The sequence below is a fragment of the Arvicanthis niloticus genome, chromosome 28, assembly GCF_011762505.2.
Source record: "Arvicanthis niloticus isolate mArvNil1 chromosome 28, mArvNil1.pat.X, whole genome shotgun sequence".
NCBI lineage: Eukaryota > Metazoa > Chordata > Mammalia > Rodentia > Muridae > Arvicanthis > Arvicanthis niloticus.
The window spans coordinates 14,086,951-14,114,472 of NC_133436.1; the positions used below are offsets into that span (position 1 = coordinate 14,086,951).

At 39.6% G+C, this 27,522-nt stretch overlaps 1 protein-coding gene and 1 long non-coding RNA gene across 3 annotated transcripts in view; one reads left to right on the plus strand and one right to left on the minus strand.

Annotated features, from left to right (window-relative positions):
• Rgs17 (regulator of G protein signaling 17) overlaps nucleotides 1–27,522 on the plus strand; it is an 89,129-nt gene that overhangs the window by 18,369 nt on the left and 43,238 nt on the right. The window lies entirely within an intron of this gene.
• LOC143440103 (uncharacterized) overlaps nucleotides 21,084–27,522 on the minus strand; it is a 35,695-nt gene continuing 29,256 nt past the window's right edge. The window contains exons 2-4 of the long non-coding RNA XR_013107996.1: nucleotides 26,732–26,912; nucleotides 25,877–26,029; nucleotides 21,084–22,944 (exon numbers count right to left, since the gene is read on the minus strand). This is a non-coding gene — a long non-coding RNA (uncharacterized LOC143440103). The remainder of the gene's footprint in view (nucleotides 22,945–25,876; nucleotides 26,030–26,731; nucleotides 26,913–27,522) is intronic.

A 27,522-nucleotide genomic window follows, 5' to 3' on the forward strand; every position in this document is an offset into this window, starting at 1 on the left:
AGGAAAGCAGTTCTTATCAAAATAATAATTATAATGATAACAATTAACAAAATAATAATAATAAATTCAGAGCCATCTGAACTCACTTTTACTTGATTTTTCGTCCCTTCTCGTTCACAAGGGCATATGCAGAAAAACAGGATTGCTTTATTTTCAAAAGTAACACGGAAGCAAGCCATGATGGGTTATTGAGAGCTGCTAGGGATTTGACTGTTGCCAAGGGAAATAGGGGGGATGAATCTGAATGTATTCCAGGAAAATGTGTAGCAATAGCTAATACCCTAGTTGGTCTTCTGTTTGTTTGGAAATGATTGGTGTGGAGAAAATACCGCAAGCACTCCACCACTGCCTGGCAATTGTTTAAGGCTAAACATAGTGCATGACAGTTTTCTTGTAGTCAAGACTTCTAAAGGCTGATTTTTCCAAAATGCCACCTGCAATTTGAATAGAATTTAAACTTGATGACCGTAATACCTGTCATAACAAAAAATAATACTATAGACTTTTAAAATGTTTTATTAATGCTTTCATAGTTTCATATACTGCATTTTGTTCAGATTTGTCCCCATTCCATCTCCTCCTAAATTTACCCCTATTCTATACCCTCCTAATATCTATGTCCCTCTTTTAAATCCATTGAGTCCCATTAGTTCTGCAAACATGTAGACTTATTATGCTGTACACAGAATTATTTTTTAAAGTATAAAATACTCACTATAGAACTTATTTAGCTTAGCCTGTACAAAAAAAATAAAGATCAATGAAATGGAAATCAGATAAAAGCTGATAAACTTGCTTTCAGGTCTTTATGTACCATCCCAGCAGTCAGCTGGAGAACACACAGCATCAGTGGATGAGAGCTAAGCTCCAACAATATTTTATCCTGAGAGCTAGAGATCAGAATTCTAATAGTAGCTAGAGCTCCAGGTGGGGAACATAGCAATCCATGAAGTAATGTGTCTATTAGAGCCATTTTCTGTGACTGAGGAGATCTGAGGGCTTTTGCTCAGCATCCAGGAAGGGATGATAGTGGGTAGACATGAAGGGATTGCACAACACTGCATGGTCTCTCTGAGAAAGGAAACTTCCCAATATCATAAGATGGGAGACACCTACAGATTGGAAAAGAATGCAATAGAGCCTGGAGAGATGGTTCAGTGGTTAAGAGCACTGACTGCTCTTCCAGAGGTCCTGAGTTCAATTTCCAGCAACCACATGGTGGCTCACAACCATCTGTAATGGGAACTGATGCCCTCTTCTGGTGTGTCTGAAGAGAATGACAACGTACTCACATACATAAAATAAATAAATCTAAGAAAGAAAGAAAGAAAGAAAGAAAGAAAGAAAGAAAGAAAGAAAGAGAGGGAAAAGGAAGGAAGGAAAAAAGGAAGGAAGGAAAAAAGGAAGAAAGGAAGGAAGGAAAAAGGAAGGAAGGAAGGAAGGAAGGAAGGAAGGAAGGAAGGAAGGAAGGAAGGAAGGAAGGATAATGCACTGTTATTCTGAGAAGTAAAACTTCCAAATGAAGAGCCCGGAGCCTGTACCATTCAGAGATCAGCCACTGCATTGCTTTGCTTCTACCTCTGCTCTCCTCTCACAAGTCCGAGTGCTGACCCCCAGAAAATGTTCTCTAGCCTTTCTTCTCCATGTGCCATTGTTCCCATTTCCTCTAGCCTAGAATGCTCTACCTGCTTCACAGTCCTGTGCTTTTCTAAATCTTAATCTTTTAAGGTAAAAAAAAAAAAAAAATTCCATACAGCATCTCACTCTGTCACCCACATGGTCCTCTTGCCTCAGTCTCTCAAGTAGATTGTAGGCTGTGACACTGTAGCTAGTGCATCTATCTAAAAAGGAAGCTTTATTTCTATTTTATATGTGCATGTGAGTATCCATATGCATGTTATGTGCATGTGCCCATGCCTACTGTACTCAGAGGTCAGAAAAACATGTCACATGGAACTGGGATTCTGGGTGCTTGTGATTCACCATGTGCGTGCTAAGAATGGAACTTAGGTCCTCTCTAAGAGGTCTAATAAGAGTAAGGTTTTTAATTGTTGAGTCATCTCTCCAACCCCATGTACAGAATATTTTACTTATATGTACCCACTTGAACAACCTCATGATACATATTACCACTAAAGTTTCCCTCGAATACCATATTCAGTAACACTGTCTCTTGCTGCAACTTGGTATAACCATAACCCCGTGTGTACTCCTCCACAAATGGACACTTGGCAGAGAAATTTATGATTCCATAGCTAAGTTATAAGTTCACTGAGAAAGGGGACTAAATTTTTTTTTGATGAGGTGGGGTTAGACTTTCCTTACCATGTTCAACGTTTTTATTAGCTAGCCATCTTGCTGAGAAAGTTCCAGTCACTTGCTGAAGCAGATCCTACTTCATAACACAACAACAAAACAGAAGAAATGACATCTGTCATCCAGGTACCAGAGGTCAAATTGGACTGGTGACGTAGACCTAGGTAGGATCCTAGGACAGATTCATTGATACTATGGTGGCTAAATTTTATGAGGATGCTTGGTTCAGGATTACCATTCAGCCCTGAGTAAATTCTAATCCTAACCTTGATTTCCGAAGCCCTTACGTGGTCAATCTTCAGTTCCCTCACTCTTCACCTTAAGTGCTCACCACCTCCAGCACTCTTATCTGCCCCTCCACACCATCTCCCCTCTGTTCTCAAATAGGACCAGGATATCGTCAGCCCGTCCTCTTCCCCATACCCAGAGTGTTCTTCCCATAGAAATCCATGTGGCTCACTTGATCTCCCTTTGTCTTGCTTAAACATCACATTTTATATTTAAAATCTCCACTCCACACCTCAGACACACATGTGTTTTGTGTCCACTCAGCTTAGAAGTTCTATGTGCTTTTGTTTTTCTCTTGCTCACTACTGTATCCCAGGTACCAAAACAGCCCCTCAGTAAACATTTATTGAATGAATCAATGAATCCCTTAGACATGTGTACCCGGCCTTCTTATATATCCAAATAAGATCATGCTCTTTGAGTTATCTTTATGTCCATGGTCCAATATCAGATCTGTTGGTTAATGTCTGACCTTAGGCAAACACGTTCTGCATTCAGTGTCATTTATCTTGGGCTTTACTCCTAGCTCTGCAACTTTCTAGTTACATGACCTTGGTGAGTCACCTAGTCATTTTTGCAGCCGTTTTTCCTATTTGTAAAGCAGGATGGAGACACCTACTGAGTGGCTCAGAGCCTGACAAACACACCAATAGCTCAGAGACTCTACAAGCATGTCTACAAGCATTGGCTGCTTTTATCTATCAGCCGTGTAAGGACCTAGGCAACGTGACGTAATGAAGTTGGATGTCGGTGTAAAACAGATAAAGAATCTGAGATCTGTCTCAACTTCTGTTTGGCTGCATGAGTCTAAGAAGGGCTCCTTCTCTATAAACCAGGGGGACATTTAAACACAGACTCCATTATGATATCCAATAAGGTAAGAAACCATGACTCAACACTTTTTGTTTTGTTTTTTTGTTTTGTTTTGAGACAGGGTTTCCCTGTGTCGGCCCTGGCTGTCTTAGAACTCCGTCTGTAGACCTAGCTGGCTTCAACTCACAGAGACCTACCTGCCTCTGCCTCCTGAGTGCCCGCCCTTTTTAATCTACACATTTTTTAAACACACTTTTGCCATTTCAAAAAGATGCATTTGATCATCAGTACTCTCTTTTGGCTCTATAGTATGTGGTCTCTACTTTTGAGATTTACTTGTGGAGCAGGACCGTAATTACAGTTCAGAATCTTTTGGATTAGACTGACAAGAGCAAGACATTTGTCTATATTTTTCCATTGGGAAAAAGTGACTTCTAATGGATAAAGCGGTGAATTCTGTCCTTCTTACAGCATTTAATAGCTGCGATCTTTGTAGATTTCTTTTTCCTTGCTGGCCTGTCTGGTTTTAAAGAAAGGGTAAAGTTTGAAAGTGTCAGCAACAAAATGATTTGATGAATTAGTTTCCTCTTAATTAAAAGGCACTTTGCCATGCTGATCCCCCACTACCTTTGTTTTTACCTCTCGTCTGCTTTGTACTCTCTGGTTTGGGGGCTGGTTATGGTGGACAAGAATAGAAGAATATCCTGGCAACCCCAGCGATTGCACTTCAGCATAATATGGTTGCTAGGAGAAAGGACAGCACAGCACATGGGCGGATGTGTGGCTCTGCTGTCCTGGAGGAGGGCAGCGGGTTGTGGCAGAAGGCATGAGCTCAGAGTAGCCGCCTCCACCAGCCCTGCCTTCTGCCAAAGCTCCTGGAAATCCAGCTATCTTATCATGCCCTTGGTCAACCAGTGTCAATATTGTGTGGCCTCTTTTAAACAAACATCATGACAGAGGAGTCAAAATGACCAGTTACTAGAGATCATCATGATAATGTGATATTTCAGATTCGGAATCCTTTAAACAATCATCTATTAAACAGAAACTACTGGCCCTCTAACAAGAGGCCATTACTCAAAATTTGTCTTTCTGTGTCTTGGGACTGGTTATAAAGTTCCTGGTTTGCACTTAATAAAAGTGGCAAAGAAGAGCCAGAGTGCCAGATGGAGATTTGGAGGCAAGTCTAAACACATTCACTCTGTTCTCTGCTCTATGAAATATAAAAATTCCGAGATGGTTGTATCACATTTCCATAATGATTTCTAATAACAAACTCTCATTGTTTGTTGTTTTATTCATTCAGCAGTTGTGGCAGACAGGCTACAAAGTGTCAACCCCTGTGTATCAGGGAAGGGTCTAAAAATAAGTATTTTTAGGAAAACACGAAACAAGACACAGTTACAATGAAAACAGGCCGTTTCGGGTTTACGTTGTGGTTTTACCCTATATTAAGAGGGCACACAAAGCTCTGGAGTTTGCAAATATTAGCATTTGAAAGAAAATAAATATTCTGGGAAAGATGTTTTAGCTACTAGTCACTGAGGCCAGCAGTCATGCACGTGTGCAATAGGAAGAGACCATCTCCATCTGTGACATCTGGGGTTTGATATGGACTCCAGGAACAGCCATGACATATGTTGGGAAGCTTTTAGTAAAGCCTGAGGTTTCTTTCTTATCTGTTTTTATTATATACTGGTCATGTTCTGATCATGGGTGTGACTCAAGTGTATGTCTCTTGCATCCCACATGTTCAGGAGTCATGGAGTTACAAGTCAAAATTCTTTAAGATTTGCCTCCTGTCAGTTCTCTTTTCTCTGAAAAACTGATTAACCAGATTAGCATATGGGAGGCTCTTCTAATTTAAGATGCTAACCCGTCTATTTGCAATTCTTTTTCCCCTTGATCTGAACATTCATAAATGATGATGTTACCTTTCATATGATTGCACTTCCATGCAAGCTAAAAATGGAAGTGTGACCCAGTGTAAGATTTAACATGTAAGTCCTAAGGATTAAAGGTGAGTCAGATAAAGTCCTAAAGAGTCTGATTTTAGTCTGCTTTTTTGGTGACACTTGGGCACGTCTATATGTGTCTTCTAGTTTGTGCGCATGTACAGTTGTTTGGACATTCATGAAGTGTTAGTTTCGTCCACCTGAGTCTGATGGTGATGTGTGGAGGGGTTGGGGTTAAGAAAACAGAACAAAGTGTGACTCATTCCCTGTCCTTGAACTGGGTCTCATTAGCCCCTCTCCCAGTGTGGCCTGGGGCTGGGCTCTTAGGCCTTGTGAAGAAGCTAAGTGATAGGCTTAACACTTCCTATTACAGAAAAAAAAAAAAAAAAAAAAAAAAAAGGCAAAATGCCTTCAAATCTAAAGAAAGCCACTCCCTTGGGAAGCTTGAGTGCCAGATAATGAATTTGCTATCTTACTACCAAGGCCCACTGGCTGTATGAATCCTAATTCCAGTTCTAACATTGAAGATTAGTCAAAATTTGAAATAATTATGTTAGAGTATTATTGTATGTGTGATAAAAAGTTCTAAAAGAAAGATAAACTGTAATATATTGTTATTGCCCCTTATACATAACACACACACACACACAGACAGTGGGGATAACTGTAATATACCTAAGACAAGCATGGCAGTATTTTTACATAAATCCAGGCATTTTGTTTTCAACAACATAAATTATGGCCAGTGAGATGAGTCAGTTGGTAAAGGCTTTTGCTACCAAGACTGGCAATCTAAGTTCAGTATCTGGGATCTGCATGGGTCTGACTTCCACATATACCATAGCATGTGTGCACGAACACACACATGCACACACACACACATATCAACACACACTCACATGCACACAAAAATAAACACATACAAATGTGTGTGTGCATACATGCATTTATGCTCACACACACATGCACGATTATTATTATATGAAAAGTCACTCATTATGTACAAAGCCATTTAGATACCAGCAGGAGGGGAACTTGGTGCAGACAGAGTGCTGGCTTCCTGTAAAACACATGCAACATTTTTCTTCCTTTTTTTTCTCCCTGAATAAGTGCTAGATAATTGCCTATCTCAGTTAGTCTCATTTAAACATGATAAAGTAGAAACAAAACTCAAATTTAACCAAAGTTATATTTACTTGAACTTCATCTTGACCCAGGCATATTTAATGCTGACTCTCCATCTCTCCTCTTACATCTTTGAACAAAAATTAAAGATATCCAAAACATGTGGATATGAATTAAAAAGTAAATACTGAAATAAAGAAATATACCTGAGGGTAGGGGTGATCTTCTCTTGGGAGGTGGAAACAGGAGGGTCTGGAATTCAAGATTACCTTTGACTATACACAAAGAACAAGGCCAGCCTGAGACACAACACACCCTGCCTCAAAGCAGAAAAAAAAAAAAAAAAGCTCAATTAATTAACTAATTTAACAAAAATAAGAGAAAGGGTCACTTTTCCCTAAACTCCATCTTTGCTAAAAGAAAAAGACAAATGAGCAAGGCCCTGCTTCTGTTTTAAAGTGTGTTCGTGGTAATGGGTGGACCAAACTGTACTTCTAATTGCCACATATATGTGTGTACAGTGGTTCGTCCAAGCTCATTCTGCAATTCTGTATCACTAGTATGATCGCATCCTGTATAAGTCAAGTCAGGTTCGTTTTAGGAAGTAGAAGGCAATTCCAGAAACCTTTCTCGTGAGCTGTGTAGATACAGATAATTCTATGCAAGTCCTACTAAGTGTAGGATCCTACGGACCCTGCTTACACCTGGTGTGTTTGTTTCTAGCTTTCTTTTGATTCATTGATGCATCTCCTCCGACTTATTCTTCAAGTTTGTGGTCCTAAATAAGTATCCTGATTGATCTTTTTAATCTTTGAAGGTAGTGGGAAGGAGAGTTTGGTTTCTAACTTCTCCCTTGGCAGGCTATCTAACACTGGGACTTATCTGCCCTTCCTTGAAGCTTAGTTGTCACCTGGGCATCAAAGAGGACTAGACCTTGTCTAGTTTGAATACTTGATGGCTTCTGCTACCTCTTAGTTTCATAACTCAATGGGGGAACCAAACCGGACCAGGAAGTGACTAGGGTCAGGGAAGCTGATCATCGCGTGGAGATGGAAGACCAAAACATCACTGTATAGAAGACTCCCATCTTCTATAAAAGCAGAGTGCCTTCCATGTTATAATGTTGTAACATCCTGGGAGCCATAAATATGTTTGATAGGCATTTAGTGTTAAGAATAGGGTGTGCTAAAATAAGGAGATACAGTGTTGAAAAGAATATAGTGAAATGTATAGACATAACAAATCCTGATATGTCAAGGTAACCGATCATCATGGAAGTAAATAGGTCAAAAAATGTGAATAACTCCTATTGGTTTTATCTTCATAAATACTTGTTTTCTTATTTCTTTATCTTAAAATCTATGATGCATACATATGCTAAAGGCACAAATAGAGGCTGGGTTGCTCAGTGGTTAGGAACTCTCACAACTCTTGCAGAGAACACAGTTTAGATTCCCAGCAGCCATATGGAGGCCCACAACTGACTCTAACTCAGTCCCAGGGGATTGGATGCCCTGGTCAGGCCTCTATGTGTGCTGGGCACATGTATGGTGCACAGACATTCAAGCCAGCAAAACACCCAAGCGTATAAACTAAAGCTTAAAAACAAAACGTGGAGAATTTTCCATATGTTAAAGAAAAAAGTCGCAAACAACTGGCAAGTTCCCTGGTTTTTACATGCTTTTTAAAGAGCAAATTAAGCCAGGTGCCTGTTCCACTACATTTCACAGTGCCTTAAGATGCAACCACGTAAGACACTGAGTTAAAACAGACAGAACAGCCAGGCTATAGATTGTCCTCCATCACTCAAAGGTGCTGCATTTAGAGGAGACCCTGGTATAAAGACAGAAGGGGTGCACTCCATTTTGGCCAGGTTTTTCAGATATGCTGTCCGTGACAGTTCTGAGATCAATTGAACTAAAAGTTCATTTATCTGAAGTGAATACAAAAAAGGGGTCCAATTCTGCATGACTCATCCAGTCTGAAGAAGCGGAAGAAAGTTCTGTGACTTTTTGAAGTCATCAAACTTGACATATTAAAATTTTGTAATTGAGGCATTTCTTTTTTTTTTTTTTGGTTTTTGAGACAGGTTTTCTCTGTGTAGTCCTGGTTGTCCTGGAACTCACTCTGTAGACCAGGCTGGCCTCGAACTCAGAAATCCGCCTGCCTCTGCCTCCCAAGTGCTGGGATTAAAGGCGTGCGCCACCACCGCCCGGCAATTGAGGCATTTCTTATAAAAATGTTTCTTAATTTTAGAAATTGGTGCAGACTTCTGATTATTTAGCAATGGTCAGTCATATATCTGTGACATAGAAGAAAGCAGAAACCAACTTCTACTTGATGCATCTCCTGCTCCATCAAAAAAGAAAGAGGAAATGACTTACTTGTAGTGTGTGTGCCTGTGAGGGCTGGAGGCATCCTAATGGACTTCGTAACCCACTAACATCCTGTACCTTTCTTCACGCAAGGCCATTGGCTCCATGAAGACTATCTGCCCTTGTATTTCTTGCACACAAACCATTCTAAGACAAAGAATACATCTAGCAAGTATTAGCTGTATAGCTGTAACAATATTAACTGTGTGGCTGTGACATTAGCTGGGTGGTTACAACTGACCTTTATGAGGGACCAGTGTTCTAGAGACCTACAGCTTTTATATTCAAATGTTAGGCAGTTTGGGTTCTAATTTTTTTTGGAGTTTAGAGTTTGTGAATAAAGATATGAATATTTCTTTTAAATTCCAAATGATTAGGTGTTTTCCCCATGAGGACGTATACATCTTTTAAGTGACTCAGGAAATATGAACAATACGTATATAATTCGATGGGTTTTTTTTTTTTCTTGATCCAACAATAAAATTTGGGAAATGGTATTCTGATGCAGATTGAGATTCTTTCTCTCAAATAATTTGTTTCAGAGAATTGCCTGGAGTAGTTTTAGAAATTCAGCTCTATGGGAAGCCTCCCTTTTTCTGAACCTCTTCTGAAGAGGTTCTGAGGATCTGAGGAAGATGGGAGGTGAGGTTAAAGGGAGGGATGGCGAGGAGAGGAGAGAGAGGAAGCTACAATCAGGATATAAAATAAATAAATTAATAAAAATAAATTTAATTCTGTATCTATGGAGTCCAGTGTATGCAATATTCAACTATGTTACAGATTGAATTACTACATGGCTTTATTTCCCTAGAGTCAATGTACCTAGCATTAAATTTGGAAATAATTCTTTTAATTGTGACATTTCCCAGAATGCAAAGTAGAAATATTTAAAGTTCTAAATAAACACAACCTTATATTTGTAATGTTGTTCCTGTCTCTTGTGTGTTTATTTGTTGTGTCTGTGTTTCCTCTTTATAAATATACAGAATGGGAGATAGCCAAAATCTGCCTAGGGTACCCCCTTAACAGCTATCTTAAACACCAGAAAATGTCATTATGGATTCTCCCTGTCTTTCTGGGTATCTAAATCATGTGCTAACAATTGATGAGAACTGAATTTTGCAAATGGCATCCACTCATAAAGTATAAGTCATTTAAATTTCCATTTTCTCCATATTGCTTTTAAGAATATGACTAGCTCAGGAATTTCTGCACATCAGATTCTTAAGTTCAATTTGTATGGATATACCTGAAATTTTGCCTTTTTAATATTGTAATCTCTAGAAATAAATATTGGTTTATCCATGAAGTTTATGGTAACCCCCAAATTGTAGTTATCTGTGAATCTACTGGCTATAAAATGACTTAAAATTTCTTAAAGGAAGTAGAGCTTTCATTAATAACAAAACCTGGTGTAAAATTTGGAGAAGATACTCTGTACTTAAAATAGCCATCTGTACCCAGGTAAGGGAGGGGGAAATGGGGATTATCTTCTAGTAAGAGAGCCATGCTTCCTATGAATGCTCAGTGTTCTGAATGTTTCCAACATTGGATTTTCAAAACTCATAAGGAAAAATGTGGAAAAGCAGGTGTGGAAAGGCAAAAGAATAAAATTTGCAAATTATTAATACAGTGGAAATAATTTTCTCCAAGTATTAACTTCAAGTGTGTGTGTGTGTGTGTGTGTGTGTGTGACTTACATATTTAACAAGCTTACAGTAAGTCATGGATGTAGTCTGTTGAAAGACTACATACAGAATGCCGCTCTTTAATGATGCCCAGTGTTACATAATTGTTCTTCAGAGTAAACTTTCATTTATTTCACGTTATGGCTTTGGAAGTCAGAGCAATTCATCATGGTATCGGTTTCATCCTTGTGTCATAGATAAAGCAATAAAGACTTGGTAAATTTAATTGGTATGCAGAGTTGATTCTGTGGATTACTGATCGGTCCAGGTAAAACTGTGGTCGAGGTTTTCTGGTTCTTTAGACTAAGCATCTTTCTATGGGATCTATTTGAGTCTCCAGAAAGCTGTAATCTAGAATCTAACATGATTTTATCCCCCCGCAACATTCAAATCAAAAGCATGCTGAGCAGGTGCCATTCTGAGAACCCATTTTTTTCACTGCCTATGTGAATTATGTATCTAACCTTTTAATTACCTTTCTCACATGGGTTCCAGGACCCTCACCACACATCCCTTTGTCTCTTTCTTATCTTTGGCTAGAAATAAAGAATGCACATAATTAGGAGTGGGTATCTTGCCTGGTAGTCAAGGAACTCGGAGACTATAAAGTGAACCTTACTAGCAAAAGGGGAAATATGAATAAAACTGGTATATGCTGCATTGACTTAGGAAAAGGCTCACCATCCCTGGAGCCACAGAGCTGTGCCTGGAGAACCATAGATTTCAGAGCTATAGAGAGACTCAGATAACTCCAGTAACCTATAGCCATTTGCCTGCCTGTGAATAGAATGATTAAAATGTCAAAAGATATTTAACACTCAGACCGGAATAAAAGAAGACATTAGGTGTGCAATAATTTTATTTAAAATGTCTTCCAGTATTTAATAATAGGATCTAAGGTTAACTAATATTGACAACATTTCTCAAATAACCTCTTAATGTTTTTTGGATTCTTCAAGTTACTAGTAGACTTTGTCAGAGTGTCTCACATGACACAGGGAGAGTAGAAATTCAGGACTCTGGGGCCCAGAGTCCAGAAGCTGGTGAGTCCAGCCTGTGTCCCTTTTTATGGGTTTTCAAATGAAGGCGAATCCTGAATGGATACTGAAAGCATGACTGATCTGGGACACCTGGGATACTTGTCTTTTGAGGGCCTCCCAAGGAATGCAAAGATGTTAAAGTACAAATTATATGGGTCAATAGACACAATTTACATAACTCCCAGACATTCATAAGCTATATCGAATGAGTGACTTGTGAGCAGTGTCTTGACTCTGGCATTTCCAAGTCTCAGTCAACTTGGCAATTTAAAGTCAGCAAGAACTGTTTTAATTGACCTAAGGAAATGTTACCTTGGTCTTCACAGCTACCATAGACTCATATGATGGGACCAACTCTTGCAAGTTACCCTCTGACCTCTACATATTACACACACACACACTCATGCACACACACAAACATGCACACACACACACACACTACAATGTGTATTAAAAGTGAGTGCCCACAGCAAACAGGCACATACCTAGTAAAACTTTCACTATTTATCTAGACTTTAAAAGGAGATATTATTTCCATATTTTTAAGTAGGAAAAATATATAAGTAATATTTTTAAATTTTTATTTTTATTTGTGTTTCCTTTATCGAAAATAATTTTTCACACAACATATCCTGATTATGGCTTCCAGTCCCTCTACTCTTCCCAATTTTTCCCTTCTCCCCTTCCATCAAAATCTGCCTCCTTTCTGTTTCTCATTAGAAAACATTATCTTTTCTAAGGTATAATAATGTATGTAATGTAAAATAACATAATGTGATTTTTAAAAAAAAAACCTAACACATTAAAACCAGCCACACAAACAGACAGAAAAAAAAAAAAAAAAAACCCCAAGAGAAGGCACAAGAAACAGAGACCCATTTATTCACAAACTCGGGATTTCTTAGAACTGAAATCAATAATATGTTCTAAAAGAACCTATAGAGGGAACAGAGAAAAATATATATATAAATTAAATAAAAATAATAATATAAAATTTAAAACAAAAGACCCAACATTATAAGATGAGGAGCGTCCAGCAGTGCCCTTGAGGTTTTTTTCTGTTTGCCATCTACTTTTCATCATGGAGTCTACCTTTAAGAATAGTTCGTTTCCATAGCAACACTCCCTTGGAAGAAGCTACATTTTTATTCTCAAGTGGTTATCAGTTGGAGATAGCTTCTGGGTCAAGGATGTGTCCATGTGTCCATGTCCCCTGTCAGCTTTAGGGCCCTGTCTAGTGCAGACCTTCCCAGACCCTGTGCACGCTGCCTCAGCTCCTGCAAGTTCTTATGTGTTTTGTGAATGGTCATTTAGAAGGTTCTGTTTCTTTGGTGTCCTCTATCCCCTCTGGCTCTTACACTCTTTCCAACTCCTCTTACAGGGGGTTCCCTGAGTCCTAGTGGGACAAATTTGATGGAGACATCCAAACAAAATGAGTGTTGCAAACTCTGTCACTCTCTGCATATTGTCTGGCTGTGAGTGTCTGTATTTATTCAAATCTGCTGTAGGTAGAAGCTTCTCTGATGATAGCTGAGCAAGGATGCATGGATGGATGATGGATGGATGGATGGATAGATGGATGTTGGACAGATGGGTGATGGATAGATATATAGGTAGAGAGACAGATACTAAGACTTGTTCTTGCATGACAGGATGTTTTTCATCATTGTGAATATTTGTGTTTTCACACATTTTTCTAATGAACATATTTAGCTTTTGTAACATACACACTTTAAAATGTTTTTTCAGTGAGAGAAATGGACTTTATTCAAATATCTAATGTAATGAACTATTTTATTCTAACAGATTACAAAACAGCATAATGTGAACAGCCACTGTCTGTTTACTAATGAATGTTAAGAAATGTTGCCTCTAGAATCCTTCCTAGTTTGAATATAAGAAGAAGAAGCCATAATGAAGGTTCCTGGGTGAACATCAAGTCAGACTAATAGGTGACATTATTACCCTGTGTTTCTTTGCAGAAGTATAAAGAATGTACCCATTGTATGATGAGTATTCTTTTCAAATCTACCTTTTCCGTGTTAAAAAAAATATATATTTTCTATTATCACAGTTTTCTTCAGAGGATACAATTTCATAGCTTGAATTTCAGTTTGCATATATATATGCTTTATTATATATAAGTTCATACATAAATATATAAGTACATATTTTATAATTGTTTCATGGTGCTGGAGAGATTGCTCGATGGTTAAAATGCTTGTTGCTCAAATGTGAGTACCAGATGCCAGATCCCCAGATCCCACATAAATGCCAAGGAGCATGGGAGCACACCCACAATTCTAGCCTCGGAAGGTAGACATGGAATCCCCAAATTCAGCTGGCTAGCATAACTATCCATATTGGCAATCTTGGAGTTTCACTGAGGAAACCTTCCCTGATGAATAAAGTGAAGAAGGAGTGGAGATAATTTTTAACATCAATCTTGAGTACCCACATGCATGTGTGAACACACAATATACCCATACATACATTAGTATGCCATATACGTGCAAACATGCATGAACACACATGCATACAATACACATGAAAATGAAATAGATATATAGGGAGAGAGAGAGAGAGAGAGAGAGAGAGAGAGAGAGAGAGAGAGAGAGAGAAAGAATTAGTTCAGAACCAAATTTTGATATCTAACATGAATGGAACCCAGTAGTAGCTGTGGCTTCCTTCACAGGTCACAAGTATAGTGTGAACCATGGTGGTGATGCATCACATCTCCTACAGATCTTACAAAGCACACTATGTACTTTCTCTTCAGCATGACTGATCTGTAGACTGGTTTGTTGATGAGAAATGTGATCGGTGACCACCAATGCTCTGGATTGCCCTAGGACATGAAAGCAATTTCCCTCAGGTGTAGTATTGACCTTTGGATAGACTGTGAACTGGGAAATACATATTTAAAGCATGGTACCCAAATTTGTCATTACGTCTCAAAACCAACTCAGTGTGAGTACAATGAATCGCCCCATCCTGACAACGTGTCTTTTTTTATATTGTCATTTTCTCCTAATGAAGGAAAACAGGGCAGGATTATAATTGTTCATTTGACGATTAAACCCATAAAATCATTCTTGAAACAATTATTTTAGTGGTAGACAGAGGAATAATTGAAGCCTATGACTTAGTGGAGTCATAATTATCCTACAAGAGTCACTTTCTGCCAGATGTGCACAGATGCATGTGCATCCCAAGATCTCCACTGAATTTTTGTTTGTTTTGGTTTTTTGTTTGTTTGTTTGTTTGTTTAGAGCTGAGGACCAAACCCAGGGCCTTGCGCTTGCTAGGCAAGCACTCTACCACTGAGCTAAATCCCCAACCCTTCCACTGAATTTTATAAGCGTGAAGAAGACCAAGATAAAAGGCAGAGCCTCTTGAACCTTAATTTTTCCAGGAGAGCCCCCTAAGTAAACTCACTTAAACCATCACAATTAGTATAACAATTTCATACTTGTTAATAGAACACTGATACTATGTTTCCAAACATTCAATTTCTTGGATTTTGTTAAGGAAAAAAAAAAAGTAAAAGTAGGGAAATAAATTGGCTAGTAAAATACAGAGCAAGGGCTGGGAAATCAGTTAATGTCCTATTTTGCGTTGCTATTGCTATGCTAAAACATCATGACCAAAAGCAAATTGGGGAGGAAAGAGTTTATTTGGTTTATCCTTTCACATCCTTAGTTCATCACTAAAGGAAGTCAGGACAGGAACTCAAACAGGACAGGAACCTGGAGGCAGGAGCTGATACAGAGGCCATGGAAGGATGCTGACTGGCTTACTTCTCATTGCTTGCTTAGCCTGCTTTCTTATAGGACCCAGGATCTCCAGCCCAGGGATGGCACCAGCCACAATGGACTGGGCCCACCCACATCAATCACCAATTAAGAAAACAGGTTTGCCCACAGCCTTATGGAGGCATTTTCTCAATTAAAGTTTCCTCCTCTTAGATGATTCTAGACTGTGTCAAGTAGACACAAAACCAGCTGTACAGTCAGTGCATAAAACACTCGCACACCAAGTGTGAAGACCTGAGTTCAGATCACCAGAACCCATAGAAAGCCAGGAACAGTAGTGAACATATCTGTAATCTCCATGCTCCTTAAGCATGATCAGAGATTGAGACAGGAGACTGCCTGGAAGCTCGTGGGCCAGCCAGCTTGGTGTATGCAACAGTTAGAAGTAGACACGCAAGGACCAACACCTGAGGTTGTCCCATGACCTCCACATGCATACCATAATATGCGTATCCACATCCACATGAACACACATACGCACATACACACACACATGCACACATACACACACATTGTTTCTGTCTCTGTCTGTGTATGTATGTATGTATGTACATATCTATCTATCTATCTATCTATCTATCTATCTATCTATCTATCTTTACTTTTCCCTCTCTCTAACTCCTGAATAAGGACTAGAGATACTTAGTAAAGTGTTTACCAGGTAAGCATTTTATTCTGAGTTTAATTCCCACTACCATATAAAAAGCCAGCACAGTGGCATTGGTTGGTTGTCTCTCTCAGCAGCAATCCATGCAGGAGTCAGATTGCTGTCCAGAAGGTATCTCAGGAGCTCTGTCCCTCGAATGTCACAACTCAGGAGCTAGCAAGTTAGATCCACATCAGACAGGGGCAAGGGAGAGATGCAGAGGGCAGGGATGCTCCTACCTCCCAAAGAAGCCAGTTCTTCTAGTAATAAATCACATGTGTACACACACAGTCACACATACATACAAACACACATACATACACACACTGTCATACATACATAAACAGACACACACATACAGACACACATATACACACATATGTATAAACACAAAGACATGCACAAACACACATACACAGACATACACAGACAGACAGGCACACACACACACACACACACACACACACACACACACACACACATTTGTTTTTGTTTGAGACAGGATTTTACTATGTAGCCCTGACTGCACTGGAACTTCCAATATGAACCAGCCTGGCCTTAAACTCATAGAGATCCTGCCTGCTGACACCTGCTGAGTTCCTGGATTGAAGATGTTCACTACCATCTGGCTATGACAGGCATTATTTGAACTGTCCCTATTCGTCACATGCCCAGGTTTAAAGGTTGGGCATCTTATGTGAAAGCATATATAATTTATTACTACCTTCCCAGTCAAGATACATTTTATAAGTTGAGGTCATTTATATCAGAGGCAGCATTACTGGGTTATAGTGAGCATTCTAACTTTGTGCTGTTGCCAGGAATACAGACTGACAGTTAAATAAATCCCCACACAGAAGGCAAAATGATTTGGCTAACACTACCCACAGAACATATACCAGAGTTTATTCAACCAAGTCTCATACTGATGGACATCTGGGTTACTTCCCTTCATCTCAGTGAACATTGCATCGTGTGACTGAACTGAGCTGTTTTACCCTTGTAGCCATGAGTTCTCAAAGTAGATTCCTGGAGGTGGGGTTGGCTGTATCAAAGGATCCGCGCCTACCACCTTATTCTCTCTGCAGGAGTTGGTTTTGCCATCTCTCCTACAGTTGTGAAATACACTCTTTATACCAGTTTTTCTTAAAGGGTGTGTTGTCAGGATCTTGATTCTTACATCTGGTGTTTAAAATATGGTGCTTTTAGTGAGCTCTCATGAGCACTGATTTTGTGTACAAGATTAGATCTCATTTCTTTTTCTAAATTGCATTTTATTTTAATGCAGGGCAGGTGTATATGCTGAAGGGTGTTTGGGGTGGTTAGAAGACAATTTCCAGGTGTTGCTTTTCTCTTCCCACTGGGTAGGACCCAGGGAAACAACTCGTGTCATGAGGCTTGGTAGCAAATTAAGGAAAGATGTCTTTTCGTCTGCTTCAGGGATCCCTGTGTCTGGCATCCATCCTGTTTTAACAGGGTGACTTCTAGTGAGGAAGCTGTTGAAGATGGATAGTGTTCTTAATAATGTATTTTATGTGTCTCATTAAGAACAAGGGAGGCAGAGCCAAAAATATGCAGGCAATCTATTATTAAGGGAAATAGACTGGTGTCGAATTGATTTTTGTCTGCCGTCAAAACTCAAAAGCTGCCCTGGGATCCACTTCACTGTGCCTGACTTTTGGCCGAGCTGAATATGGGTAAATGAACAGACAGGAGTAAACTGTGAGTAAATAAGACACAGTTTGGGAAGTGTAGGAAACTTAGCTCATCTGAGAGTTTTTGAGCTACTTCTCCTTGGCCTGAAAATGTGGCTTGGTTGATAAAGAGTGTTTGTGTAACATTCCCAAGGCCCTGGGTTTTATCCACACGGTCACATAAACCAAGCATATATGCCTATAAACCCAACACTTGGGAAGTAGAGGCAAGAGACTCAGGAGTTCAGGGTCATCCTTAGATAGAAAATGAGTTTGAGACCAACGCTATATATAAGACAAGACCAAGACTCATCTTAAAAATATTTTTTCTAATGCTGAAAAAAAAAACCTCTTGATTTACGTTTCACGAGTGACATGTAACACGACCTATTGAACATAATCAAGCCCTACCTTAGCACACTCCTTAGAGGAGAACTGGGTTTTATTTTCCTCTTATTTTAGGTTCATGTATTACACTTGTCGAGTGTCCTGTTTTTGTTTCTGTTGCTGTGATAAAAAAAAATATTCTAAGCAAGGCAAGTTTTAAGGGAGAGGACGTTTGTTTGGATTATAATTGTGGGTTACAGACTATCATTGTGGGTAAGTCAAGGTAGGGACTTAAAGCAGCTGGCCACATCCACAGTCATGAGCAGAATGTGCCCATGGCTTAGCTCACTGTCTCTGCTCTTATACAGTACAGGACATGAACCCGGGGAACGGTGCTACCCACAGTGTGCTGCGTCTTCCCACATCCATCAACATGATCAAGACAGCCTCTGCCTCATATATGCTCACTGGCCAACCTGATGTATACAATCTGCCATTGAGACTGTATACAATTTGTCACTGAGACTGTCACCCAGGTGATTCTAGACTAGGTCAAGTTGACAACTAGAACTGACCCTGACAATGATGGTCAGAAACCTTCTGTCGCAATTCCAGGAACAGAGCCACCCTTGTGGCTCAACATCCAATACTTGATCCTCCAGGATATTCTCTTTCTGCTCCCCTTTGTCCAGGTAGCCTGGTCTGGAAGAGTTTCCTCAGTGAGGAGACAGGAGTGAAATTGTCAGTGGACCAAAGGCAGGTCACTGGGAGGAGCGGCATTTCATTGTCTGTAATGCTCAATCCCTGGGGCAGGCCACTGTTCCTGATCTAAGGCCACTTTGGAACGGAGGCTTCTCTATACTGGCCATGCTGACCCTAGCTCCTGTCACTTCTTGTCTCTCCCATGCCTTGTGACTCTGGTCAGTTGATTTCGAACCTATTACTTAGTTCCTCTGGGGTACACCATACCTTGAGGGTTCTCTGGATTTGCAGTACCTATTTAAAAAAAAAAAAAAAAAAAAAAAACTATTTTTAAAATTTGACTGCATCATCAGTTACCTTGGGCAGTCTTAACTGCCAGACACTGAATTTTTCAGAGTATCTTGGTGATTGCAAAGACACAGCAGTGCCACCTGGAGCTGAGGGAAGAAGAGCAGTGGGTGCCCAGAGGGCTGTCTCGAGTGAAGCAAGTGTCTCTTATCTGCATCATCTGGCTGGGTTGATGAGGGATTGAGAGAGAGGGTTTGTTGGACAGAACAAGCCAGCAGTACCAGAATAAGTGGTATTTTTCCCTGGTCTGGGGAGCTGGCTCAGTGGGTGAATGTATACCACCAAGTCTGACAACTTAAGTTTAATGCCTGGAACATTGTGAAAGAAGAGAGCCAATGCCTGCTAGCTATCTTCTGTCTACCTGTGCCATATGGCAAGTGTGTCCCCACACCAAAAAGAAGAAAAAGCAAAATAAATATTTTTTAAAAAAAATAGGGAACGAAACTTTTCCTTAGAATAACTCCAATGACTACATTTGCATTGTTCTCCGAAATACTGCAAAATCCCTATAGAGAAACATTTGTGGCAAAGGGGTGCTTCTTCATTGTGAACCCATGTAGACAGTTATTAGCATGAAAAACAAGATGTCATCATCAGGCCCAATAGAAGCTGTATGAATGCATCTGTGGGTCTTCACTGGTTTCTGATATTTTCAAATCTATTTATTTTAAATTTAGATCAAGTGTTTCATAACTCAGATGAAATAGAAACCCAGCATTATACATTTTTTTTAAGACAAGCTTTTAACAAGTTCATCAATGAACTTCCCAAATAAGTAAGTCAATTGGCTCCAAGCCATAGGGACAAGGTACTGAATCCTAGTCCATTCTAGAATTGACAGCATCGATGGCCACAACAAACAAGCCTTTCAAGGTCTGAAATATGCCCATTGCCTAGGAAGACATTTGCAAGAGGGTTCCCATTTTTGTTTTTGTTATAATCACTTCTTCAACCCTCTGTAAGTTTTGTTCTAGAAGTCTGTCCACTCAGAAAGAAGGATCATAGATTCTGGAGACTGGCAGTTTTCATTTTAACTTTAGTATTAGCAGAATAACCAGTGTCTGGGTGATCTGTCTGGTTTCCTGTTGATACAATAGCAATGTGTGCTTCATGAGGTAGCTCTGGAGAGTACATGAGAATACATGTAGTTCAGTAGTGAGAGTGGCCTCTGTACCCCAACTTTGTTTACTCAACCCACTTTTAGCAGCCTTTGACACCCCCAACAGTGGCAGTTCATAAAACCAACTCTTCCTGATGGCTATGCTGATTTTACTGTGTCTGCATGTGAGCTGAGTGTTTTAATGGCTGTGAGCTCCATGAAATAAGCCTGGCATTTGAATTCTATGGGATAAGCCATTCCCTGGTGCTTTCCCAGCAGTGTGTAAATGGTTTAGACATTTCCTATGCTTTAGACATACTTCTGTTTCTCCATAAGAAATCGCCAGCACTAACGGATCTTCCAGTGGCAGTTGGGCACTGCCTTAGATGCTACAGATATAAATAATAATTTCAAATGTTCTCATCCTCAATCACAGAAAAAGTACAATCAGAGAAAGTACAAAAGCTTAAAGATAAAGAGAATTCACATATATTAAAGGATCAGCATGGGCCCAGTGCTGTACTAATTACTGCAAAGTGTTTCTTCTCATTCTTACAAGAATCCTATGAATTAGGTAATGCCATTATTTTGATTTTTATAGTTGCTTGATCTAGAACTTAACATGGTTGCCAAAACATCTAGCAGACCGTAAGAGAGTATAACAGTGTTCCGTAAACATGGTAGTTCTGGTTCATAGTCAAATGCTGAAACACAGCTACTCTCTGTTATCTGTTTTCAGTGGCAAAAGTTTGTTATAAGCTGGGCGGTGGTGGCACACACCTTTAATCCCAGCCCTTGGGAGGCAGAGGCAGGCGGATTTCTGAGTTCGAGGCCAGCCTGGTCTACAGAGTGAGTTCCAGGACAGCCAGGGCTACACAGAGAAATCCTGTCTCGAAAAAACAAAAAAAAAAAAAAAAGTTTGTTATAGATCTACAACAGTGGGTCACGACTTCTTTGGCGGAAGGGTCAAACCACCTTTTCACAGGTATCACATATCAGATATTTACATTACAAATCATAACAATATCATACGTCAGATATTTATATTACAAATTATAACAGTAGCAAACTTACAGTTATGAAGTGGGAACAAAAACAATTTTATGGTTGGGGGGTCACCACAACATGAAGAACTGTATTAAAGGGTCACAGCATTAAGAAAGTTAAGGACCACTGCCCTACAACAACACACTACAATACTATGGGTATATATTAGAAATTTCACAGACATTTGATAGAGGAAATTTATATCTATTAAATATCATTGGAAAACTAACCAGAGATTGCATTTCTCATTTTTTTACATTGTATTATTAATTGGTAGGGCAGTCAATGGAATTCTTGCTACTATAGCTTTCAGAATAAAACAACTTCTGTAACCTTGACCTTTCACAAGCAATAGTGTGAAAGTGACTCTCTAGCCCAGACACTAGAGAAGTGTCAAAATATCTAGATGAGGTGTTCATGTTGGTAACCTGAAAATTATGATGCTGGAGCACTGGCAACCTAGTAATTGTATAGGAATTGTTTGGTGCTTTCACAGCAGCCCTGGAGCATCTAAGGTGTTTGCAGTCGTTGCTCAACCTGAAAACATTTCAAATGTTACTGCTAAGACCCACTTCTCCCAGCTCGCCCAGCACTATGCTCTGCTGCAAGCTAGACCCACCATGACCTTGCGTGTCCATGCACCAAAGCTCCTTCATGCATATGCAAAGCTAGAGAAGCTTCATATAGTTCTTCTCCACCAGAGAAAGAGTGGGGATCTGCCATCTTACGTCTTATTTTCATGTCTGTATTTAGAGAGTATTTTACTGGGAGTCTGGGAAATGCTGTCTGGCCTTCGGGTGGAACCTTTCCTCTTTCCTTGGCAAGCACAGTTTCTGACAGCCACTACCCTCTGCTCTTGGGATGAATGAAAATGTTTGGCAGTGTGCGTGAACAACTCTGATTGAGTGAGTTCCATCACTTGGGTACTTCCTCGAAGTCAGTGTGTTGATTTCGCAAAATGTGATTGAACTGGTATGAACTTAATAACAGGTCAGGGCCAGGATGCCAAAAAGACGTTATTGCCAAAAGCACAGTATTTTGATTAAATATACAGTATGGTATGCACTGCAGGGAAATATGCATAAATCCCTTAGGGCTAATTTTACATAGAGTAGAACACAGGCTTCTAAAAACTACTCATTATTTGATCATGTATTTACAGACTCTCTTCAGATCTCTATTTGTTTGCATAGACACTGTTTAGTTTTGGTAAGACTTGGTCAGTCACATGGCCCTTCCTAGGCCAGATGTTTCTGAGAGCATGCCAAAGCAAAGCTGGTCTTCAATACGCTGGGTGCTATGGACTGAGAGAGAGCATCAGAGGTTGTTGTGTTGCAGTGGACGCACAGACTAGGTGATTTACATTCAGGTATGTTACATCAAACATGGTCACCAAGGAGACCCAGCCAGTGTGCTTCATTCTCCATGGATAGTTCCTCATAGTGGTGATGTTCTGCCCTCCACATGTTAAGCACTGGTATGCATCGTCTCCATAGCAACTTCCCTGTTTGAATAACGACCATTAAGAACCACATGACGCGTTGCGGTTGGAGAACATGGTCCTGCCACATGTTCTCATTCACAGTGCTTTGGTTTTTCTCTTTAATTTTTTTTCATATCTGAAGTTTGCCTTCCTCGGCTTACTTTAACCTGGCTCATATTCTTTCTGAGGAGGGAAACAAAGAACACACCTTCTTTGACTGTTATTTGCTGAAATGCCCGTGTCATACGGCTGAGTGTTCCTCTGGGGACTTTCCTAAGTAAGCACATTATAGCTCCACGCTAAACATGGCTTTTTCTTTTTACAATGGGGCTGTGCTAACAAATCCTTGTTACTATCCAGTGTGTATGACTAAAGTAGCTCTCACCGTGTTTTTCCCCCCGTATAATGCTGGTATTCCAAAATAAAAACACATCCTGAACAAGACAGGTAAAAATCAAATGTGTGCAATTTTCCCAGCCATAAAAGATGTGTGCTGGCTGCCTGCCTGGCTGCTGTCTACACATACCTATGTGCTGGGAGGTGTACAGATATGTATGTAGAGGCCAGAGGACAGCCTACAAAAGTAGGGAACCCTCTACTTTGTTTATGAAGGCCATGTGTCTCACGCCTCTGGAACTTATTGAGTGGGCTGAGCTTGCTAGCCAGTAAACCGGAGTCATTAGCCTATCTCCATAGCCCCCAAAGTGGGATCACAGCAGTGATACCCCATGCCTGGCATTTTATGTGGGTCCTTGGGATACAACACAGGTCCCCATGCTTGAGCGACAAGCATTTTACCAACTGAGCAATTTTCCCAGCCATAAAAAATTATACTTTTAAAAAACATTATTGTAGTGGAATCTGGTAGCATACACTTTTAATGCCAGTACTCCAGAGGCAAGTGGATCTCTGTGAGTGGTATACATAATGAGTTCCAGGCCGCCAGGGCTAGACCTCGAAACCTTATCTCTAAAATCATAGTAAGCCAAGAAACCCCAAAATGCTATTTTATCTAACTGGACTTCCAGGTGCTCCAAATGTCTCACCAATGGGACCTTCTTTGCCTTATCTGTGTACATCTGGCCTCTCTGAGGATGCCTGCCTGGGTAGAAAAAAACTTCTCTTTCTCTTGCTTCATTCCTTTAATACACAGTACAACAACCAAACTCACCAGTTAAGTGTAGTCATAGAGCAAGCAAGAGTGTCAAAATAGCTGATGTTAAAACATACATGCCTGAATGGACTCAGCAGGTTGTGTGTGTGTGTGTGTGTGTGTGTGTGTGTGTGTGTGTATAATGTATATATAATATTTATAGATATATAATTTACATATATTTATATTTATACATATTCATACAGATATAGGTATATGCAATAAGAATATATGTAATACATTCAATATAGATAATATGCAATAACCATAAGAAGAAAAAGCATGACTCTGAAGGGTGTGGGAAGAGAGGAACTGGAGGGAGGGAATGGAGGGAAGTGATATAATTATATTTTAATTTAGAAAATTTATATGTGAAAATTAAATACCAAATTAATACTACCTAACAATATACAAATATTCGTAGTCACTTTAAAGTCATAAAAATTATAGAATCACCTTGAAAGTTGTTTTCTCAGTCAAGTCATTTTGCCTCTGAGAAAAGCAAGCTGCAGCTGACAAACTCTCAGCACTCAGTGGGGCTGAGTGGGGTTCTTGATTCTCCTCTTGTGGGCAACAGGAGCACTGAGGTGGTAGACCCAGATTCTGCAGAGAATGCTGAGGTAGCTTCTTCCATGAGTGCCGAGAACAAACTCAGGTCCTTTGCTAACCTGTCTGTCTCCCCAGTGCTGATATTTTTAATACATTCATGAAAATATTGGTGTTGGGGGCCAACAACTTAGCTCAGCAGGTGAGTGCACTTGCTGCCAAACCTGACGACTTGAATTCAATCCCTAGAACCACATGCTGGAAGGAGAGAGCCAACTGTATTCCCTTCTTCAAGCTGTCATCTGACCTCCGCATGTGCACTGTGGTGTGAGTGTACACAGACACACAATAAATAAATAGAATTGAAAATATGTGTGTGTATATATATATATATATATATATATATATATATACACATACATATATATATTGATGAAAAACAACCCTAAAATACATACCCTTCTCATTTGGGTATAACTAGTATACATTATGAGATTATTTATATATATATATATATATATATATATATATATATATATATTACATTATATGATATACTATATATATCATGTTATATATGTGGTTATATTATAGATTATATGTACAAAATATATTATATAACATATGCATATGTACAAATATGTATGTGTTATATACACTATGTTCTATATATGTGATTATACATGATTATAATATACATGATTATATAACTATATTATATATAATAAACATATAATATATTATGTGTATATATGTCATGAAATAGGACATGGTATCTAGCATCTAACTTGCTCAGTTAGAAGGACATGCTGACCCAGCTGAAGTGGAAGACTGAGCAGAAATTTTGCATTGAGGATTTGCTTTTTTCCAAGGAGGTGGGGGGCGGCTATCATAACTAAAAATAAGTATCTTTGTGTGGTGAATTGCTTCCGTTGTCCACTGCATTGCTAAAGAGAGGCTCACAGATTCAGCTTGTTTAGTAAGTACCTTTTGGGGGCCGGACACTGAGTCAGTAAGAACATAATTGAGCAGACTGCCTCCCCTATACATGACAAGATGACCACAATGATCATCATGTGCATGCAAGCTGCTTGTGGGTACTCTGAGTCACTTGGGACTCTGTTCATTTATATGCAATAAAAATTACAGTATAGAAGTGAAAGGGAAAGAGCCAGCTCCTTAGTCTTACTTCTTCAGTGAGTAAGCTTTTGTGTAGATCTTTTGAGACAGGAAAATCCTAACCAGCGCACATAAAAGCCCATCACAGAGGAACTGAAATGGTCTTAAGAAAGAAGATACTAATGAAATTCTTTGCCATTTGGAGCCTGAAAACACTGGCATCCAGCTTGCTGGCACATAAGGAGAACAACTCGCTCTGTATTCCCTTGACAGAGCTGACACTCAGCGGGTACTTACTGTGAGTGCAGGATCTCATCCAAGTCTTTAATGCATCCAATTCTTTTAACCCCCACAGTGATGTTGGTATGTTGATGCGTCCTGTTGTTAATCTCTATCTGCCAGTTAGGAGACTGCCACGAAAGAGAGTTAAATAATTACCTGAAGGTCTTCCTGTAAACAATAAGACGCAAGACTTAGACCGAAGCAATATGAATGGGGAGCTTGTTCACACACCACACTTCAGTGTGGCATTGGACCTGGCTAGACCTAGGCTTGCACCTAGTGATGCCCAGAGGTCCTTGTGCTTCTAGCTCTACCTCCCTAACAGCTCTGGGGTTATAGGCAATGCCTACCCAGGCGCAGTTTTTAATAAGGGTTCTGAGGATATGAACTCAAGTTTTTATGCTTGTGTAACAAGTTCTCTAACCTGCTAAACCATCTTCCTTGCCCAAGAACTAACTTTGTTATACAGAGTCAGTTCTTCCCCAAGTCTTCCTAATTTTCCAAAGTGGATCATCTCCGTATCCCAGTCTCCTAACCATTAAAGATGTAAAGCCTTTCTCTTTCTTCCAAAGTAAGGAAATGCAAAACTCATTGCTTTCATATTTATATGTTATGTAGATCGAAAGATCCAATTTTTGTAAGTTTTCAGATAAAATCCAAGTGTTTGCATTGTGTGCACCTCACACACTCACATACACACTCATCCACACTCACATACGCACAAGCATACACAGTTCTCTAAGACCCGTAGCTGAAGTTCATTCTCATCCTTTATGGGGTTATTTTAGGGAAAGGTGGTAATGGAATGTGAATTCCCATTAACTATTTTATTCAGAACAACACATAGGGTTAATATAGTCCTGCACATACCTACATGTTTTCATGTGCTGCCACGAAGCTGTGTTTTTCCCGTCCTAGCTTTAAACAGCTGCTTTGGGACCCAAAACCATCATCTTTTAAATTTATCCCTTTAAAATTTTATCTTGCCTTATATGGCCCAGTCTTCAACCGATAAAATGGTTTTGATCACTGTATCTGAGTCAAAGGGAACCTGAAAAGGAAGAAAAATAGAAGAGTAAAATTATGCACAGCTGGAAATGAGATCAGACTTCCATTAGCCTCCCTTGAAAGACACACTTATTACATAACAGAATCAACCCTCCCTGGTCACTGTATCTAATTTCTAGGTTTTCCTTATTAACTCATTTGTATAGTCTTTGAGGATGGACTAGTGATGCTGGGACCACTGGTATCGATTGCATTGTGGCCTTCCCAGCATCTTATTATAAAGACTAAATGAAGCACTTCTGAATGTGGTCGGTGGGAGGAAGCATTTAAGGCTGCAAACCGGACAGCCCACTGGCTCTGCTCTGCTCCGAACAGGATCCTGGGCTGTTCTAAGAGAGCTTGATGTGAATTCCGAGCTTGGAGCAGCTACACGATTCCTTCAAAGGGAGGGAGCAGCTTCTTCTGTTTTCTTACCGCACCCCAAGACTCAAGGAGAAGGATGAAAAGAACCAGCCTCCACATATTCAAAAGTATTTGAGAATTATGCTTCATTTAATGTAATTCTTTCATGTTTTATTTATGACATTAAAATTTGTTTTGCTTAAAAACTGAGATTGATGAGAACTAGAAGATAAAGATCTGAGTCCTGCCGT